Source organism: Numida meleagris, chromosome 3, assembly GCF_002078875.1.
Source record: "Numida meleagris isolate 19003 breed g44 Domestic line chromosome 3, NumMel1.0, whole genome shotgun sequence".
In the NCBI taxonomy this organism is placed as follows: Eukaryota; Metazoa; Chordata; class Aves; order Galliformes; family Numididae; genus Numida; species Numida meleagris.
This window is the reverse complement of record NC_034411.1, coordinates 12,558,513-12,580,794: the sequence shown is the minus strand read 5'-3', so window position 1 is coordinate 12,580,794 and position 22,282 is coordinate 12,558,513. Positions and strand designations below refer to the sequence as shown.

General features: G+C 38.7%; 1 protein-coding gene across 25 annotated transcripts in view; it reads left to right on the top strand.

Moving 5' to 3' along the window:
• Nucleotides 1–22,282, top strand: part of SPTLC3 (serine palmitoyltransferase long chain base subunit 3) — a 295,028-nt gene that overhangs the window by 136,243 nt on the left and 136,503 nt on the right. For 23 of the 25 annotated variants that reach the window (XM_021392178.1, XM_021392175.1, XM_021392167.1 and 20 more), the window contains one exon: nucleotides 4,569–4,657. The gene's annotated coding sequence lies outside the window, so the exon portion shown is untranslated. Of the gene's footprint in view, nucleotides 1–2,831; nucleotides 2,923–3,650; nucleotides 3,734–4,568; nucleotides 4,658–22,282 lie in introns of those variants that run through there. The other 2 variants (XM_021392192.1, XM_021392191.1) reach the window with 2 other exon arrangements.

Genomic DNA, 22,282 nt, shown 5'->3' with positions numbered 1-22,282 from the left:
ATAAATGTGTTAAAGCAATGCGGATTCCTTCCCTGTAGCAAAATGGCCTCAAAGACCAGCAAAAGTTTCTTTCCTATTTCATAGAACTGTGCTGTAATTGGTATGAATGCTAAATTGTACTGTGTATAGTATAAGGCCATATTGCAAAAGTCTGGTGGCTTATGTGAGCCACAAATTGCTCCCAGGTAAAAGAGTATTGCAAAGATAGACCATTAAAATCACCCAAACTTAGTGAGGAAATGGAGAAAGCTATGCTTTCTGATATAGAGAAGTTCATATCACAAGCCAGCTGCCTGATTATAAATTGTTTACACTTTTAAATTGATGGTTATTTTAGGTGATGTTTCTTTTTGTATGATGCAGTCACTACAAGAAGGAGAACGTTAATTCTCAGAACATTTATACACTACTTATACAAAATATATTAAGGCCAAGAAGGAGAGTTTTCAAAAACAGCAGACTGACTTAAGCTAAGACAACTCATGATAGTAAGCCCTTTTAATAGCCTTTGAAAATAACAACCAAAGGTTGGGTTTTTTTTGTTTGGTTTTTTTTTGCTCTAAGCACAGACAAGAGCACCAACATGACAGAGCACGGGTGTCCAACCCTTTGGCTTGCCAGGTTGTCCTGCTCTGCCAAGAGATGTAGCTTTGGTGACAAAGCTCAACTTAAGGAACTAGAAAGGCTGTAAAATGAAGTAATAAAGAACCAGAGGAGTTGTTTGGCATCTGAGAAGCATATTTAGGAATAATAGTTGCAGACTTCCATGTCAAAATCCCATGTAGTACCATCAGCACACACAACCATGTTCATTGGTGGGTACCTCCATCACGGTCACCTTGTGTGGCTGAGGGACAGTTCCACGCCTACCAAATTGACGCCTTTAAAAGCCTCCCTCTGGTCTCTGGATTTGGTTCCCTATCTGTTTATTTATATTCCTCTGTGGTTATCAGTGCTCACCAGGACAGACATTGTTACAAGAAACCAGAGAGACAGGTAGGTATTCTGGTTAGCACATTGATGAATGGGACAAAATTGGTAAGCCTGCTGCTTCCAAGGGCATGTAGTTTGGAGATGGGACACTCAGCTCCTACAAATGGTTTCCTAAATGTTTCTTAAAAATCCCCTGTCTAAAATGGTAAGATCTGTCAAAGTTCTCTGGGATTTATAGCAGCTTAATAACCATAATAAATGACTGTATTAACACTGAGAGAACAGGCGTAGGGTAATTCATTGATTTTTTTAAAAGTCAGATAAAAATGAACAGTAGAAGGAAAACATCCATATTAACCCTGTGGGAGCTCCAGTATTAATTGGCACATAATCAGGTACAGCTGCTAATAGTCATGCATCATGCAGCTCTTTAAATCAACACATACAGTACTGCCAATACAGTCTTAAGAGCTAGAGATTAGGGAGTATGCAAATATTCTTTGAAATCCTGTTCAGATTGCTGGGTGAAAGTCATATTTTCTTATTAAGCTTACAAGCGGCTAAACCTAGGTTCTGTTTTTGTCAAGATCAGATAATGTTTGAATTCCCTTTTATTCTGTAAGCCATCTCTTCCCCTACTTGTCTGTAACTGAATTATATATCAGAAGATGCTTTTTTTTTTTCCCTGTGTTGAGTATCTTGATAATGCCAGTCTTCAGAGCATCTAGTTTTGATGGGATATTCTGCAGTTTCTTTGTGGTATCTTATTTTGCTGGATATTGTTGTCTTCTGGAGAAACAACATAGCTTGCTGGAGCTACTACTGGGCTGTACAGCACCCGGCAAATTCAGATATGAAAGTAAATGTAAGAATACACATTGAATGTAGAGCAACAAAGAATTAAGCTCTTGATTACAACCTTGGAAGCAGTGACACACGTAGGAAAAAAAAAAAAAAGAAAAAACACTCCAAAGATTTAAGAAACCTACAGTGACTAACAACAATCGCGTTTGAGCGATGTTTTTTCTTTCAAGCTATCAAAGTCAAAAGGCAATTCAGCAGAATTCTCTCCATAGGGCTGGCTTTCTGAGCACGCTGTCATTCTGGGGTTTCCATTAACCTTAATATTCATAGGGATCCTTAATTATATTAAATGCAAACAAAGCTCCACAGGCCTCTCCGTTTCTGTACTCGCTTAGGGTCTCTTGCTCTCCTGCAGATTTGACGTGGCTGTTACATGTTCACATAAGCATTAATGAGGTATCTTTAACATGAAGTTTGACAGCTCTGCTTTGTGGGAAAAGTTGTCGGAGTACTGAGCCTTTCCTGTTCTTCTTAGGTCAGCTGAATTGCATTTAGAAACGTTTGTGTATTTTTTTAATCCTTTAAGTCTGCTTGTGCAACACTTGTGTCTTCATGATGTTTTTACAGTGACCATGGAAGGCATTTTGCAATGTTAGTCATTTTAGGGTTCGTTCTGCCAAACATAAATATCTCAGGGTATTTATGACATTGCTTTAAGAATGGCTTTTGAGATGCATGGAACACCATTTCTTGCAATCAGTTAAAGCTGTGACAATTTTCATGTGTGCCTTTACAAAGCTAATCAGCAGCTGCATTTGTTACTTATCCCAAAATACTGTTCTCCTTCTTGGCTGTGTTCCTCTTATGAATATTCATAAATGTGATATGAATTAAGTGTGAGAAATGCGCTCTCTTATTTGAGGTGTTTCCTTCTGTTCATGTCTGTAGCATGCTGACTTTCTGATCTTCCTAAAGAAAAAGATAAATGAGTAAATAGAGAGACGTGTAAAAGCTAGTCCTGGGTGTTGCCTGGCGACTAATAGCTGTCAGAGTCAAATTAGCCAAGCTGCTCTGGAGACACAGGTGGTTAGCAAATAGGGACCTCAGAAACGGGAAAGAGCAAGGAGGAGGGATTAGCTGGATTCAGAAGAGGAGGCAAAGGTGGAACCCTTAGAGAGATGTGGGGTAAAGTTCCTGAGCTCATCTGTGCTGGTTTTATTTGTCGATGCCTTTTTCGTTACAGTAAGAAATAGGTGGTGGTGGTGGTTTTTTTGTTTGGTTTTGTTTTTTAAATGCTCTCATTTTTGTCTGTGGCTGACCCTATAGTTTGTGATCTCTGGTAGATGCGTGAAGGATTTGAACATTGGTTTTGTCAGTTTATTCCAAATGCGTTACTTGCTTGAGTAGAGCTTGCTCTGTTTTGTGCATTTCAAAGGTACACACAGTAAAGAGTGTGTGGAGTGAAATCAAAAGCGATGAAAGTTCCCATCTCCACACAGTTTTTCCATTTCCAGTACAACATGCAGATGTAGTACCTAGGGACATGGTTTAGTAGGCAATATTGCTGGTAGGTGAATAGTTGGACTAGATGATCTTAGAGGTCCTTTCCAACCCTAATGATTCCATGATAAGGTAGGTTTTACAGAACCTCATGCTGAGGTTGTTTATTAGGTGTGGTAGTTGTTTGTGATTCTCTACAAGCTTATTTGGAAAAAAAACCAGTAGAGAATCCCTGTACCTTATAAGACAGGCTTGGAAACCTCTTCTCCTTTTACTAGAAAGGATGTATGTACTTACAGTGGAAATGCTAAGTCACAGCTTGAACCAGTGATTGAGCACCTGGTGGGAAGGCAGGGCCAACCCAGGGGAGCACAGGTGCAAGCAATGTTCCTGAGTGACCAGAAGGGGTGGAGCCAGGATCCACCTCATTTAAGAGTTGGCAGTGGAGGCAAAGGAATCTCTCTGGAGTTCCTTGTATGCTTGTGGCCTCCTGAAGGTAAGCAGCTTTTCTCCTTTATTTTCATGCCCACAACTGCTGCATTTGAGCAGATCCTTGCTTGCTGTAGCCTGGGACCTTGCTGCTGTGCTGTTGTTGCTGTGCTTTCCATTGTGTTGCACTACTTAACTCTGTTTTGCAGTCTGCTAATAGTGCCATTTCCTTTTTGAAATATGTGATAGCTTCTTACTTGTTTACATAATGATTCTATGTAAATGCTTTTCTTTTTTTCCTCCAAACAAGAAAACAGGAAAGTGGCTTGTCATTAGAAGGGAAAATAAATATGAGGGAAACAGTACAGAGCTAGGAAAATCAAGGGGGAATGAGAATAGAGTGTAAAAGAGTTACTGAAAACATGGAATGAGAAAGTGTGTGGAGAAAATTTTCCTAAGCTTCTGATTGCACTTTAAGTTCTGCTTCAACGGTTCCTTATGTTTTTAAAATGGTTTTGCTTAGCTTGTGTTTCAAGCTGATTGATTTATGCTTATTTTTCACTTTCGAAAAGTGCTATGCGAAATAAATATACCGTACCAAAACTACAACACAAATCAACTATGAGGTACTGCTAGTGATCTCGCAATAAAGCAAAGCGTGGGTTATTTTTCCATATCTCTTTTGATTCAATGTGAAGCCAGCATTAACCTTTCACCATATGTGAAGAACAAGAAGTGCTCAATACAAAACAGCCTACTACCAAGGAGTATTATTTTCATTTTTTCTAAAGATAAGAACATAATAGTATTATTCTTCCATGTTTTTATTTTTTTAAACTTTAGTCTATGTTGTTTGTGGGGAAAAAAAAATCCCTAAATGTTTTTTCTTTTTGCAATTTTAGAATTAGCAAGATCTTAATGCCTGATTGTCTTTGGAGTCTCTGGATGCTTCTGAAGATGCACATTGTGAATTCTTTTGGTTTTTCTGAAGGTAAGAATGGCTACCATGCTTCCTTTCAGATAGGAGGAGAAACCACGGGGCTTCAGGGGATTTCCCTGAGTCTGTGCTTTGAGTGCTTTCAAGTTGCCCTGTATGAAGAAGGGCTGTAATTGCTCAAAAGCCCAAATTTAGTGTTGCTTTTAAGCGGTTAGGCCTCTTTACCTCTGAACTGCTTTAGTGGTTTTTGAAGTATCTTACTGCAGTTAAACGCGCTGCAATTGAAGATGAACGTTTTAAGTGAAGGATTAAAGTTTGTGGGTTCTTTTTCCCAAGAACTTAATATACTTAGTAAAGATGTGAGCCATGGTTGATATTGGTGATGCTTTGAAAAGATGAGAAGCTTAGTGTATTTAAGGCCTCTGTACTTCACATAGGTTCAGAAATGGGGACCATGTTGAAGATAATTAATTCCAGTCCCGTCACAAAATCTTGGGAGACCAGTATTGAATGTTAAAGCAATAGATATAATATGAACCCAAAGCATCATTGGAAGCTACAGAAGTTGATGTCTATTTAAAATTTTTCTATTGAATGTTGCAACAAGTTCACTGTTGGAATGTGTGTGCCTGTGGGTCGGACTGCCTGGTAACTCTGACAGGGAACTTGATCATGCTCTATATGTACTTTTCTGTAACCAATGAAAAGTGAGCATTTGCTCTGTACTCATCTTGCTACCCAGAAACTGTATTTCTGATTTAGCTTTAAGTCATTCTAGAAGAGAGAAATTATAACTTTCTTCTGCCTGCCAATGGAAACCTCAGTATGAATCCACTTGGAAGGTCAAGGGGAGGATGATCAATAAAATCTGTTTTCTGTTACTACAGATGCAAAGTAGACAATGTTTGCTTTTGCTTGCTGTCCCTGAGCTAGTGGCCCTTTTCCTGGCATGTAGCTTTCTACTAAGTCCGGTTTGCACTTGTGCAAAGAAGCAACAAGTGCATGAAGAGCTGGGGGGGGCGGGGCGGCAAGGGCTCGGGTGTCATATCCAAACCAGAAGAAGGATTCTGGGCTCACCTGGGGTGAGGAAGGAAATCAAATGTATCACGTTGGCTGATCTTATTCTGGGAATGAGGTGGTGAAGTGACAAAAATGTTGCAAGTCGCATGTTGATAGGAAAACTGTATTTGTAGCTTCAGCAGGGGGAGTGAAGAAGAGATGGTGGTAAGTCTACAGTTCATAGGGAGGCCCAAATAAAAAGCTGTAAACTGGAATTAGAGACTGCTGGTCAGCAGCCTGTGGCATATAAAATAAGGATATATGTTTTCATGAGAGTTTCTGACAGGTGTGCTGACTTGAGAGATGATCTTGATGAAAGGAAAATGGCCGAGGAACTTTCTTCTCTTGGTTCCATGTTATTCTTTCTGTCTCAGTTCCACCTCACATAGCATGCTATGTTAATCATTCGGACAGCACCATTTTCCTAGCACCTACCAACCTGCGAGTCTCTCTTTCCACCTGCTTTTTAGAGATTAGTTTCATGTTATGATCTGCCAAAGTAACCTATCTAACACCTAGCTGCTGCAATTGCAGTAGCAGTTTCACGTTGCAGACAATCCCATCAGAGCCGGAAATTGTTTCCTTTATGTGAGTGGCAAGGCAATTACTGAGCTGAGTGACATGGGTAGAGGAGTGCATTTACACTAGAAGCTATTGCTACGGCAGAAACTTCTGGCAGGAAAGCTGTGACTGACTGACATCCTTTGGCTTATTATTATGGGCCTTGCATAAATGAAGTAGAAGCAATGGCTGTTACTGCACTTCTAATCAACGAAGTGTTATGCCAGTAATTAGGTTTCCACTAACTCGCATCTCCTTTCTAGCATTAATTGGTGGAAGATATGCAGATTGCCGGTTAATAATAGAACAGTTATAGTTCTGTAATCACTTTCTTGATGTTCATCAATTTGTCTGATTGCTTGTATGGCAAACATTTGATCCTGTATGTGTCTATTTAGCCATCAGATGCTTTTATAAACCTCATTGTTTATCGAGTTAGTGACATCTTAAAGTGCTGAAACTTGCTGAGCCTAATAGCAGCAAATATAGAACTTTGCAATATACACAGAGTGGGTCCTTTCAAAGAAAGCTCCAGATTGTCCAAACCCCATATGGATGTCAGGGATGGGAACAGCGCGAGCTGTGTGCTGAACCTATTTTAAACTCCCACTCGTGATTTCCAAATACAGCACTCTGTCAGAGAGCAGGCAGAGAGAATTTTTGGAACTACAGTGCTCACGTAAACAAAAGCTTCAGAAATCTGGTTTGGCAAAAACAATTATTATATTACCTGCTTGTGGTGATAAAACTAAAATTGGAGCCTTATGGACTGATGTAATTAGATGTAGATCATGTGTCTAATATTTCCTGCCCAAAGAAGCCAGAAAGCAGAGATTGTTTTTCTTCTGCAAAAAGGGATGTAGAACTCTGGGAGGGGTGTAAATATTCATTTATTACATAGTGACAGATGCATTCTGTTATTCAGTGTCCCTTGCAGGCTGTTTTATGGCCCTGGTGCCCACAAAAGCCAAACCTGAATGAATTTTCCCCAACCTTTTGGTAGGTGTTGCTTACTTGAAATCAGCTCTGCATTAACTCAGCTTACAGTTTGTTCTGCTCATACCCATTTGCAGCTGTCTGGAAGATGCCATCTGGCCATACATTAACAAACTGTTAAGTCTGTGCTTGAGCTAGGGACCAAACGTCTATATCCACCATGCCTGACTTTTAGTTAGTATATCAGCCTGCTACTGATGCTATGTAGTTGCAAACCTGTCCTCAGAATTTTTGTAAAATGAGAGAGAAGTTATTCCAGTAGAGAGGGAGAGACAGCCAATCCTTTTGCAAAATAAGCTGTGTTATTAGGCTTAGCTAAGCTACTTTTTGCACCTGTTGGGAGGAAAAAGTATGTGGGAACAATCATAGCACAGGGCTGTCAACAAAGAATTCAACAGAAATCCACAAGTATGTTTGATTCTATGCTAAAATGAAATACTATCTCATTTTTCATGACAACTGACTTCAGATTTATACGTGAGGCCTCTAGATCTGAGTTCATTCAGTGGCCATCATATACAGGAGTCAGCTGGTTTGAGATCTTGTGCCTTTATGATATGATAAGATTTCTGAATGCTGCCCTCCAGCCTCCATATCCAGTAGGTAAAAGAACAACTTGTTTGATTTTGAAATATATTTATACCAGATAAGACGTAAGTTTATGGAGTTGTTTTTTAATCAGTTCCTTGCAATGCCCTTTGCTGGAGGGGGTAAGAGGAAAATCAGGTAGCTGAGGACAGAAAACTAGACTTGAAATAAGAAGCCATGACACTGTCGGAGTCTGCTTTTTCTGCTCTGCATTAATCTCTTTGCTGGAAAGAGTCACACAAATAAAATTTGTTTGAATTTCTGCTTGAATTTGCACCACTAGGCAAAATTAGAATATACCATATTAAATAATGGATTGGTAGTAGGTTTAGAGAGGACTCTTCCTTTAGTGCCAGCTGCTTGCCAGTAGCTCGCAATCAAGTTTGTAACCAGTTTAAGTACCTGCTGACATTTTCTTCTTTTTTGGAGGTACTCTGTGTGGGTGGGATGGTAATCTGACAACGTGATGTAAGGGAGATTCCCTTGTGCAAGTTGTGCTTTGATACATCAGGAGTAATGCCTTTCAAAAGCTGAAGTCCACTTCCATGTTGTGTTGTATCCTACCTGCTTCTCTGCCCACTTGCCTAACGCTTCTGTTTTTTCAGCTGACACTTGATTGAATGTGGTTAGGTAGGTACATGTTTTGTGTGGGTACTCTTCTTCAAAAGCACTTGAGTCTGGCACACAAAAGCAAATGTATAGAAAGCATGAACTACAAGCAACAACTCAGTCACTCAGAAGAATGCACAGGAAATACTGACAACATACTTCAGATAGACCTGAGAGAGATAGTTACTAGGTTTGTTTGTGTTTCACATTTTATTTAATCTTTTCTTGAATAAAGGAAAGTGACAGGAACCTCCAGGCTATCTTTGGAAAGGCTTCCAACTATGGGATGCTGCTTATTCTAACTTTATTTGAAATAGCTGCTTACTTTCCAAAAAAAAAAAGATTTTTCAGAATACAAACTGGACATGAAGATTTATATCTTAACTGCGATTTCATCTGTCACATTAGTATACTCCTGTAGTGTTTGAATAGTGGAAGTACAAAAGAGAGAGTTTCTGAATAAATTGGTAGGGAGAATGCACGTCTTGAACTTCAGAAAGGAAAGTGACATCCAAGGACCTAATGGTGCTTCCCTGTCCTTAACACTGGCAGTCTTGAAGTCTTTCCAAAACTTTTTTGCATCTTTTCTGCTGTAATTCAAGTTTCTTCCTTCTCTGATCCACCATTCTGGTCTCCATCTTTTGGCAGTTGTTCTTTATTTGAAGAGTATTGCTATCTTTTCCCTCACTTTTTTTTCTTCATGTTCATGAAATCCAGTTCTGTAGCTTGTGTTTTCTAGGTCTGATTATTTTCCTGACTCTCCTTTTGCATTCTGTCCAGTTGAGCTATGTTCCTCTCCAAGTAGGCGAGCCCAGGATTGTAATACTTGAATCCAGAGCTATTATCTTAAGAGATTGGTTGCAAGAATGTGTATCCATTTATAAAGAGACTTAAATCTCTGCTTAGGTGAAATTCATATGTTTGTCTAACAGCTTTTGATCTGAAGTTAAGCCCATGGCTGTGCACATGTTGTGTAGAGTTAGATGATGCTGAATGGTGTTTCCAGAGCTTGTTTTACCAGCGCTGTCGTTCCTGTAAGATCACGGTGTCTGAAATTTTTGTGGTCTCTAAAGTAATATCCTTAAAGATAGAAAAGAACTATTATCTTCTCAGAGGTGAAGTATCAGCTTCCCATGTAACTTAAAGATAGCAGAATTAGTTCCCAGTATTGTCAGGGCGAGAGACCACTACCTTAAGAGGACAGTTCAGCCTGCTTGCTAGGATTTATAAAAGGAGCCTTGAATTACAGTCCTAGCTGAAGTATGCCACTGTTATCTTAAAGAAAAACAAAGAGAAATGACTGCCGATTCTCAGTGCCTCAAACATTGGGAAAATTTGCAGTTCACATTACCAGACTGTCTTTATTGCACTAAATCAAAGCGAACTGTGATTTAAGCAATAATCTTTTAATGTAGTGATGCTCCATAAAATGACCATAGAAAATGAATCTCATCTAGCCATGGAATGAGTTGTGTGGTAGCTCTTCTGCTGGACATCGTGGAACTGGTTATCCATGGTGGAAACTTCTAATTTGGGGGGGGGGATAAGCTGTTAACGCTGAGAATTTTCATTATTATGAGTGGCACTATACTGAAAGCACTGGGGAGCTTAAAACTCATATTCATAATGTGCAGAACTGCATAACTACTAAAAAGCAACAAAAACAACAACAAAAAAACCCTACCACCTTTGACTGGTAACATCTGCCCATAAATTCTTGAGCCAGCAGCTTGAGCATCTTCTCTCTGTTTCTTCTCTATGCTTGCATTTAGCTGATAAGATACAGTTCATTTGTCATGGATCCAAACCAGCCTACCATATGTTTATAAAGTCTTTTCCCACTCATCTCTGGTACAAGAACAAGCTGCGTGCGCCATGTTCTGGTTGAGGTAGGAAACATCCCTATGAAATGTATGTGCTAAGACAGAACTGACTGTTGATGAAGATGTCAGCACTGACTACAAAACGTTGGCCTGTATATTTCTGGCATCTCCAAATTATGCCTAAACACCTTCAGATTCCCTCCAGATGTAAGATGCTCTATAAATATTAACTATCCATGCAAATCCTCAGAAACTAATAAAAAAGATACTTATCCTTCCCTTTTGTTTCCAGGTTTTCCACTTTCTTTCTGATTAGCTGGATTACTTTTTCCTATGTGACAGCTGTTTTACCACGTGGCTACCTAGCAGTTCAAAGGAAAAAGATGATTCTTTTAAATTTGAGGACATACTAAGAATTGTCTCCATCCAGAGCGTCATTTTCCTTCACTTTTTGTTACGCTGAGGTGCTGACACAGGTGTTACTAATTGCCAAAAGGACATGCTTGTTTTATTAGGTAATTGAGCTCTTTCTGTTGTTGTACCACTAGGTATGTATGTATTTCCTCATGATGCTCCTCAGGTATCCCATCGCTGATGGATGTTTTATTTTCCAACTGTTACTGAAATTGTCATTCTGATTGGATTGTCATCCTGACTGGCTGTTGAGCATCCTGGAAGTGAGCTTTTCTTGCTTTTGGTCATTTTGGAGGTAATCTTGGAGGTTTACTGGCATATAGGACTAGTGCAGTGTCGTAGCTCAGGCGTGAACAGATTCACGGGAAGTGGTTTTCCAGGCAAGAGTCCACTGAAAGACAGTATAGCATGGGCTGGATATAATGCTTTCTTATTCCAGTAGCGTATCTGTTGAATGCTTCGTATCTGTTAGATGATTCGTGTCTTCAGATCTCTGGACAAAAAGCTGGAATCTGTAGCCATTTCCCTAGCGTGTAACATCGCTTTCCGTAGGTAATGAGGAGGCTGCACTTCCTCAGGCTGTATTTCAGCAGAAACCTGCTTTACAACTTAAGAATAGCTACAAAAGCCATAGATGGGGGAGAAGTGAAGTATTTCTTTACTATAAAGAAGAGGAATTCATTTCCCCATTAAAGTAAACTTCTGTCCCCAATTGTTCTCTGCATCTCCCTGACAGGAAACTCCTTAAAATTAGTGATTTTCCTGATATTAGGGGAAAATGCAGCATTAAGGAGCAGTAGTTTGTGTACTGCTGTTGTTACTTAAGTATAAAGATAGAGACTGAGATGGAAGATGCCCAGAAGAGAAGATTCCCTGTATGCAACTTGAAGTAATCAGTTTTAGTTACTGATAGACCAAGAGAATTTTATTGGAATGATTGTGCTTTGTTGTTTTGTATGAAATAAACTTAATCCCTTTTGCAAAAGAATGTTTCCCAGACTACTCTGTGTCTCCAGGACCTCCAAAGGATGACATCTTTCTTTTTGCAGTCACATAAGTTAATCAAGAAAACTTGCTATAGCTGCTTGTTTTTGCAAAAGTTTTCATTCCTGTTATCACAAAATGTACCCTAGCAGTTTGCACTTTAGTCTGTTTTTTCCTTACATCCCTAAATAACTCTGTCATTCATGATGCAGCTTTGTAAATCCGGTAACTTTTGAATGTTTACTATTCTGCATTGAGAGAGGACAAAGACCTCATTCAGCAGAAGTTTAGTTATTCCACTACAGAATGATGATTGCACCACATATTAACTATTAGCTGGCAACTAGCCTTTTTATTAATAAAAACAGTTTTTCTTTTATATAAGAGATATCCAAGTACTATAATAGCTTCTTCCCTCCTTTCTCCATCTCCTCTCAAAAAGAAAGGGGGGAAAAAAAGGGAAATGTTTATAACCTTTAGATTCTGGATAATAAGTGGTGTGTATGGAGCGTGTGTCTAGCCTAAAATCTACTGAGATCAGAGGACTACTTCTATTAACATCAGTAGGTATCACAATCATTAATTCCTATTTAAGCATACACCAAAAAAGGCTATGAGCTTTTGCGTGCTGCATTTCAGTGGTGTGTGCCAGGTCTCCTGTCCTTCAGATAGGCCCTTGTTGTGTCCTCAGCTTCATCAGTGATGTGTCTGCCTTTCAAGGCTGTTGCACCTTGTTGTAAAATAACGGTACCCTCAAGGCATCCTAACTCTGTCAGTACAGAGCCAAAAGAAAAAGGACAAAAATAGGTACCTTTTAAGTCAAACCAAATGCTAAGAGGATAAATGTGTGCTCTTTCAGTGTTTGTCTCTTCTTATGTCTAAAATACTTAGGACATTTAAAAAATAGAGCTGACCTGGATTATTTTTCAGGTAACAGATTTATAAATCTGCTTACAACTGTTTCACTGTCTTTTCCCTCCCACTTGATTTATTCATAGTTTCCTGGTCATATTTTTAGCTTGTACTTAATCTCACATTCACATCCCTATGTGAATGAACTGATTAAACTGTGGCATACAGAAAAAATATTTGTTCGAGGCTTAGCTTTCCTTTCCTGCCTGCTTGTCTGAACAAATACAGCCTGATGTTCTATCCTGCCAAAGAATGTAATAAAAAAAAAATGGAGAATGGAAAATAAATTATACTTCAGCTTTTTTTAGTAATTTTTCTGAAGTTTTCCTTTTACTTGCATGTGTCCAGTATGTTTGAGTAGTGTTGAATCCCAGGATTTGCAGTTTAACTATCCCCCATTGCTTACATGGGCAAAGCTGGCCCTTAGCTGTTTGGCATTATGAAAGAGATGAAGACTGACTTGTTTTCCTCTAGAATTAATCCAGTGCCAGTCACAATTTCTGAGAACTCATCTCTCCTGATAGCCTTAGTGATGGAGCAGTGTTCAAGAGCAGGCTCAGCTAGCATTATGGAGGTGCACATCAACTGTAAATCCTATGTATTGAAATGCCACATTTATGCAGACAGTGACATAAAGGAGGGCAGATTTTGCCTTTAACTCCAATACCAGATATGGTTTGTAAATCCAGCTTTTTTTATGGTGTGAACTATAAAATAATGAAAACACACTGAATGGAGCTGAAATGTATGAAAGGTCTTATCATATTAAAGAAATGGTGGTGAAGTGCAAGAATGTTATGTAGCATGTTGTTTGTCAGTGAAAGGTATCTAAAGGATAAGGAAGGATTCTGCTTCTCCTTCTCTGCTTCTTCATTTCTACTAGGAGTTGTAGAATCTGAATTAACTCCTCCATAAACTTGTTCCCTTTGCCTGGAAGCAGCACTGGAGGTTGTACTTTTGATAGATAAAAGGAGATGGTTAGGTTATCATCAGTCAGGTGGGGAAGGAAGTACTGCCGCTGGAACATCCTCTCTTTGGAACAGAGCTCCTTCAGGATGTTGTCAATTTAAAAGTCCTTTTTTGTTTCTTTTCTGCAGGCCTTTAGATGTTTCCATGTTGATGGCATTTTTTCTCTCAAGTCCTTGAGCTGCTAAGTGTTCTATCTCAAGAATCCCATATTTGCCTACGATCTTACCTTCCTTGAGTGACTGTCTCCATTTGTTTGTCACAGCTCATTTTCACAACTTAGTAATTTTCTCAGAAGTTTCAGTCAAGGTTACACAGCTGTGCTTTATCAACTGGCCTTGGATCACAGACAGCTGAACCCTTGGGATTATCACCAGCAAAAATGAATACAAGAAGTTAACTCATCTGTTTTGGTTCTGTTGAAAAACAAGTGGTTTGGGATGAACCTGTGGAGGAGTGCTCTCTTTGCTAATCATGTAGCACCAAAGTTCTAGTCTGAATAAATCTAAGTCATTTCAAGAAGGATCTTTTTAATGTTAATTACTCCTGAGAATTTCTGGTGAAAGGATGCCTGTAGAACACAGAAGGTGACAGTCAAGTCATGAAAATCCAATTGATTTGTGTCCCCTTACTCTTGTTCTTTTCACTGGCAACAATATATCTTTAAAGAAATGAACTGGGAAATGCTGTTCTGTCTCACTCTGAAGCTGCTGGGAAAGTCTGGGCTGAGATACAGGAGGACCTACAGCAATGTTTAGACATGACCACATCCTCAGATTAATTTACAAAATGTAGCTAATTAGCATGACAGCTTTTTTACTTGCTTTTTTTCCCCCGTAGCTTCTATTTGCAGAAGTCCATGGCTAATAAAACTGTCAATTTTCTTTTACTTCAATAAAAGGTCACCTCACAACAACAGCCCTGTGCCTTCTAACAGCTAGTGCCTTTATTAATATTTAAAATGTACACAGTGATATTTTCAAAAGGTCAGGCTTTTAAAAGACATAAAATGTCATCCCTAATTCTTCTTACTCCTAGCCTTTTTCTCCACTTTCTCTTCCTCATCCACCATTTAATGTTCTATTTTAGATACAGTATTTAGCATGGCTTGTGTTAAATCAGATAAACATGAAGTGCTTCCCTGTTGCATAGGGAAAAAATAAATTTGTCACTGATTCAAAGTCCAACTTACAAAAGTAGCTTTCAGTTCTGATTCTACTATGGATTCCCTTGAGTTAAATGAGTCATTTGTTCCATCAGTTCTTGATTCGGCAACACTTTTAAGCTAGTGCCTAACTTTGAGAAGGTAGGGTCACACTATGTAGCAGTCAGAGTTAATGTTTGCCCTTGTTCTAAGAAGTCTAAAAGGATCACCCTTTTCCTTTCCCAAAAGACAGCATGCATCGATTTACCTGCTGAGGGTTGCATTTTGAACTTCTTCTTTGATGGGAAATTTACGTGATGCCATTCCATGGACTGATGTTTTGACTCTGGCTTGTAGTGATGTTATCACATCTTGTCACTGGTGATGATGTGAACCAGGAAACTGTCACTTTCAGTCTCGTATTGGCTCTAGAGGTCCTGACAAATTTGCATATGGTATTCTTTCTATTCCTGTGTGAACGCTCATGGGACTCACCTCATGCAAACTTTGTGACATTCCAAAATTGCCCCCGTCATTTACAACACATTGAAGCTGCTGTTCAGCTCTCTACACACTTCCCTGGTTGTAGTTTGATGATCTGAGTGGATGAGCTGATAGAGATGCTGTTTTGTAGTGTGACAGCTGTGCATGGCAATCCAGAACACAGCTTATCTTTCACGTCGTTGTTGATGCTGTTAAAACACACCACCACCTCTCTGTGCTGACATCTGCTGTTTGGTCTCCAGAAATGTACAGCAAGCATTAATGAATGTCCATAGATGTGATTTTTTCTTTCTTTTTGCATTTTCTTCATGCATACTTCCTTTCCAGGTGGCATTTTGTCAGACTGTCCCCCTGCTGCTATCTGTTGCACAGCAACAAATATAATGGAATATTGGCAGTAAGGTTCAACATCTGTTGCTGTACAACCAACATCTGTCTCTGATGTTGTGGGCCGAAATAATAATACAGGAGGCATTACTTTTGGAGCAGTGCTTCTGATCTTTGTATACAGGGACGATTCTTCCAACTATGTTTATCTAAAGCAGTATCTTGTTCTGCAAATAGGGTATCCGAAAGAGAAACAGGAGGGAGTACTTATACGCATGCCTTTTGCACCACTTTTGAGCCCATCTGGTCTTATTTAATTGCTGAAAACCTTGCTAAAGATGATAGTTAAGATAACAAGTGGAATCTGAAATTCCAAACTCTTATGTTGTTAGATGGCTTTTCATTCAACTTTGTTTGTTATTGTTTTGTTGTTCTGAGGGCAAAGATTGTTTGCAGGCCTTTTCTTACTTTGTTTGCCATCTGAACTTCCTATAGAACCCTTGAACTCAGCATAGTACTGGTAAAATTAAATATTTTGTTCTTCTATTCAGCAAACTCCAGTCTTAATTTTCCGGTGAATCGTAGATTCTTCTCTCAGATTGCAGGGTAAATAAGCAGTGCCTTGTCTAACAGGTGTCCTGGTGAGTGAATTATGGGATCACTTCTGAAGGGTCTTCATGGAAATCTGAGATGCAACAGGACACTCCTAATGAAACAGTGGTCCTTAATTTTAATTAAAGATCTGCTATCATAGAGCCTTTCATCTTCTAGGCTGTAACTTGTGATGATGTTCATGTTAAAGAACAAGTTGAAATGTTCGTGGTTTCTCGTTTGCCATTAGGTTAGCTCCTCAGCTCTCGTCCACCATGTTAAGATTCTTTAAGAGCTGTAGCTTGGTCCCTGACCAGACAGTTCACATCAATTTTTAGAGCTCCCTTGCTTGTTCTGTTAATACTCCTATAGACCGGACAATACATAGAAAAAAAAAAATGAAGAGCTGCTAACATAACATCTGTAATATAAAATCAGGCAGTCAGTTTGGCAGTCATGAAGCAGGAGGCCTGGATTGATAAACTTCAGATGAAAGAGATTCAAGCCTACATTTTTCAGTACGCAAGGGAATGCCTCGCTTTCACCAGGTGATCTGGAGTCACCTTCAGGTGCGGAGATGGAAGGAGCTGGAGTGAACACAGCACTGGTGTCTAAAAACTTAATGGTGGAAAAAAAGGGTCCGTGGGGCCTGGTCCAACACACTTATCTTTTTCAGGTTAAACATAAGCATATCAGGTTCAGGGAGAACGGGAGAACAGTTTCACTGAATTTTAGAAGTTCATATTTCTTTATTAGATGACTTAAGCAGACACTTGCAACTTCTTTCCTGAATGCATTGACTTATCAATTTGTTTTCAGTCATTAAAGTTTCCCTGTGCTTTGTACTGGGTTGCTAGACACCTAGCTTGAATTGTGACTTTTCCTCCTGAAGCTGGGTGCTCTTCATGAATCTGAAGCTCTCATGTAGGTAGTTCCTACCATTATGATTCACATAAGTGTAGGAATGGTGAAGTCTTCTTTGGAATCAGTACTGAAGATTAGTAATCAAGATGTAGAGTAACAGATTCAATGATGAAAAACAGTGGAATTCTGATCTGCGTTGCTATTTTCAACAATGTGTTAACGAGATCATTTGTAGGAAGAAATGCATCATCTAAATGTATTTTGGCCTAACGGTGCTCAGGACCCAGCATAAGTGAAAACAGTTCTCCCTCGTACTTATTGATGTTATAAATAACAGCATAAGAATTTCAGTCCCTAAAATCTTCAGTGAAAGAAGAAAACCACTGATGAATAGTGAGTAATGAGCACAGCTAGAATAGGAATGTTTGAAATCAGGAGCGCAGTGATGTTTGATTGTGCTTCTACTGATTGTAATCTGCTATTTGTGAGCCTTCCAATTTTATCTTCCTTGAGTTTTATTGCTCTACTGATTTGTTGCTAACCACTTTGCTAGTATTACAGTTGAAAACATATCTGTAGTAATGCTGATATAATATATTCTTAATGAAAATGTAAATATCTGAGGGAATGTAGCTGGCATGTTTCAACCAGCAGAGTTTCTGTACAGCCCAGTGAAAGGTGCCAGTGACTAGAACAAAGCAAAATAATGATTGGGGTATTTTGACTCGGCACTAAGTGACTAATCTGATGACAACAATGCTGTTAGTGAATGTAATTGTTATTCTGCTGGCTGGTTCATTTTAGGGAAGGAACAAAAATTAAAAACAGTATGAAAGAAGTCAAAAGTGGTTCTTACTGTACTCCTTACTCTCATGCTAATGCTTAGTATTTCTTTTTTCTGAGCTGGCTTTTTAAGCTTTTCTTTAACAAGGCGGAGAACTTAGAGTTGTAACATTTTTCCATTTAAAACTAATATTTAATATTTCAAAATATTTCAAATTTTTGTTTTGCTTATCACTTTAAGAGTTTTTCTCTTGTGTTAGGAAAACAAGATTTCTTCTCTTCCCCTTTTGCACTTAAATTGAAGCATTAATTGCAATTTTGAACGAATCAAATGATCTCTCATTACAAAATACTACCCACCTGCTTTTCAAACCCAAAACAGTTTGTCAGGTAAGCTTATCTAACCAATCCTGCCAAACTGTTCAAAATCAATAATTAATGGTTTAATTACTATAACGTGGAGACTAAGAACAGGTAACAGTTCACAGCCTGACCCTGAGTTATAAAATGACTCTACTTTGTCCTAGCTAAATATCCTTTACACCAAAGTAGATGGCCTTGGAGTTTGGCTCAGTTGTCTCTTTTCTGAGCTGTACCACTCAACAGTGAACATTATTTTATGTCATTTGTGTTAGTCTTTTAACCTCTCAGTTAACTAATCGTAAGTTAATGATGGCTCTGGTGTAAATTATCTCAGTGCACATGAATAGGTGATTGTATCTCCATTTTTTATTTTATTTTAGACTTCAAGAGTTCTTTAATTTGTAAGGTATGGGACAGAAAACTATAAAATAACGAAGAGCATCAGAAAACTGGCAACTGCTTTCTCTTCAGTTCATTTGAAGAGAAATGTCAATATAGACTTGATTTTCCTACATTTTTTTTCCTTTGTGCTTCTAAAGAAATACATGGATGACCACAACAGAAATGTACCAGCTTTCAATTAAATTTAGTGAGTGATATGCTGTCTTATGATGTGCTTTTTTTTTTGTGGAGGTGAAGTTTAGTGAAAGCCAAGGACATCTGTCTGCACAAAACATCTGAAACCACTCTACCTTAAGACAGATGTAGTTCTCCCCTTACTGTAGAGCTTTATAATTGTATTTACTAGCCTGCCTGTAAAGCAAATTTATCTTGCAACTTCAGTCATTGCTATATAATCAAAATTAACATAAGCAAACATAATTAATGAAGAGCTCCAACAAAGGAAGGGATTAATTTTTCCCATCTTCCTTCTCTAATTATTAATTTTTTATTAAAGATAAATAGAACTTTTGTCAGCAGGCGCAGTTTTCTTATGCAAGTCATAAAGAGAGGAAACTAAGGCAAGCAGATCTGAATCAATAGAACTGAAAGGCTGCTGAAAGCATATATGCCACTGTTTATGGAAGCTAAGTCAAAATCTCCTTTGACCAGTCGGTCCCATTTGGTGTCTCTCTTCTTCAGAGACTAATACTAGGAGGGAGTCCGTCCATTTTCCTCAGTTCTTTTTTTCAGCTCAGCCACAAACAGTTAATCAGCTAAGGGCAGTTGGTGGGCAGGAAGAGCCAATTTGGCAGGGGAAGAAGCGAATCCACGCAATACTTCTGCAGGGCTTGTTCCCTCCCTAATTTAGGCAGAATTGGAATTCCAAAACTCTTTGTTACTGGTAAACTGAGAATATGACAGAATTGCCCCCAGAGCCAATGTGAAGCTTCTCTGGAGAAAAACTGTCTCCCTGCTTGAGGGAATCCTCCTCTGCTGTAACGGATATCTGAGGAAGGAGCTTGCCCCACAGGCAAAGTGCAATAACATAGGCTCTAGTAACTTAGGGTAGTTTACAATAGGAAGAGCAGAGTGACAGTTTGAAGGTTGCTCATATAAACAGTATATGCTTGTACTTTGTTTTCCTCTATATCACTTGCCTTGAAAACAGATCTAACTGTAAAATATCTTAAGTCTAATATCTCAAGTTTGGGATTTTTGTTTTTTACTTTTGGTGCTGTTTACATTTTCTATATTTTAAAGGTATTTCTGTAGCAACGGAGAGTTCATGTTTCAATAGCTATGAGGGAAAGAGTCTGTGCAGAGACAAAGTTTTGTCTATGTAAACAATCCAAACTAAAGAACCATGTGTATCATTAGCGAGAGAAAGATCCACCATATTTGTTTCCCTTTTCAGCTTGTGTAAATGCTTAACAATGGCAACAGGAACTACATGAAGAGATCAGGCAAAATAAACTTTATTTACCCTACTTAAGACAGTAAGCCCTAAGACGCTTGATGGAAGTCAAATAATCTCAGCTTAATTATGAGTTCTGCCACACACTCAAAATGTTGCTATCTATACTGCCTTCCTTTCCTACACTGCCTACCTGGCTTTTATGAAAAAGTTCTCTCAAAAAAGCTGCTGCAGTTTTAAACAAGAACTTCCAAACTACTACAAGTCAAAACACTTGAAAGTATATGAATATTTTTGACATTTTTAGTCCTCTAATATAGAAATTGCAAGGTGCTTCAGATTCTCCAAACATTCTCTTTCAAGCTAAAAAAAAAACCACTGGTTGGAATGTTGAAGTTGCTTAGTATTGTATGTATTGGTAGATTACAAACAGATGATGTTTGTGTGGCGGGGGGTCTTTGGCAAGTGAGATTGAGTTTGGTGGGTATTTTTTCTTCTTTGTTTTGCTTTCAGTTAAGCTTAGTTAAGATCCAAATGCAGTGTTCAGGAAAGAGTGGATCATCAGCTTGAGCTAGGAGCTAGCAATGTTGAAGAGCTGTTGGAGTATCTGTATACCTCTGGTAGGGCACTTCAAGGCTGACCTATGAAAACTTTTTCCTCTACCCTCACCTTTTCCCAACAGATAATATTGGCACATGTAAATAACAAACTGTGCACGTTGCTTGAATTTTCTTGAGCAGACTGAGAGCAGCAAGTCTAGTGAGTATAGAATTTTGATTTGAAACTGAAGCCCCTAGAGAGGGAAGCGTCAAACCCACTGAAATGCCAGCCTCCTCTAGAAGATTAATTTGATGGAGGAAAATAAAAATAAAAAATCAAGAGCCTGCTGTTACTGCTTGAACACTGAACTGAGACAGGCCTTGTCATCTGTAGTCGGCCAGGTTTCTTTCACGGTCTTCCATCTTTGGATTTCGCTGCTTGAAAATGCTGAATTAGTCCATCTGTTCTCATTTAATTTTTTTCTCTGCTGGGACTTTAGTTTGTCTTCTCAAGCCTCAGTCAGGCACGTTTCCAAAGCATCTACATAGAAAGTATTCCTCGCTGTCTCATGAAATAGCAAAAGTGATGCCTGGTAACACAGCCTCTCAGGATCCTTGCTACTACAGGGAACATCTGTCCGCAGAGCGTGTGCATACTTCAGCTGTGCCTCACCGTATCTTGTGTTAGAAGAGTATTTTTGTAAGGAATGAACAATAAAATCCATGCTGGATAATGTTGATACACCAAATTTTTTTAGCTGCAGTGAAAATGTTCATACTTCAAGTAATCCTTCAGATGAGTGAAGAGAAGCACAGATCATCAAGTGGAGCTTGCACGCACTTTAAATTAGAAGATATTTGAGATAGCTTATAGAGGATTGGATGAACCATAAAAAATAACAAGCATTTTACAAGCATGTTTTACAAGTTTTTATTCTATACTTGCTAGATTCTGTAACTCACTGAATATTTATTTAAAATTAAGTTAATTTACTGTCACTTGAGAAATTACTTTTTACATACAGTCTGACTGAGATGACCAGTGGTTGTAACCGTGGTCTGAGGTTGTCTCAGTGCTTCAAGCAGCTGTGGTTGCTAATTTTCCTGCAAAGCGTGGTTTATTTGAGGAGTGTGCAAATAGCGTGATGTTCACTTTACCTAATTATAGCAACACTAAAGTCAGGAGCTTGTTTAAACTGATTTAAACAGAGATGTAAACACTTCCTGAGAATGATGTGTTCCAACCTAGTGTAGGATAAACTCTCTTCTTAAAGTGCTCACCTCTTTCCTTCTAGTACAAAGGGTCATTAGGTGATACAGTTGGGTGTGACCACTAGAATAATTAAATACAGTAAAGATGAATCTATTTTTTTCCTGGTGCTCATAATAATCTTCAAAGGCAAGTTAAAACTCAGCTGCCTTACCTTACTGCTCTCATGGTCATTAGAGGAAATTGAAAGTGTTTTCCAATTTTTTTTATGTAGCATTCCTTATTTCTCTAATAACTAATTCCAAACCTTGCACTATAGGGCAAGAAACCAAAAGAAACACAGAAAACTAATTCACCAAAAGGGCCTATTAGTGTCAAGATATGAAATGATTAGAGGTAGTGTTTAAAATCAGTGTAAGAACTAGTTCTGTTCCTGCAGGCAATGGTTGTTTCAAAACATGGGTTACAGAATCGCTGCTTCTGAGACAGAATCGTGTCGGGCATTGAACTCTTTTAGCTGCCACTTGAAACGTCCTGCTGTGAATGTGATGCTCTCTCCCTGCAGCAAGGGCCAAGAAAATTCCACTCTGTCCCGTTTCTTGGAATAGCATAGAACTGGTGGCAGTAGGATGCAGCACAAACAG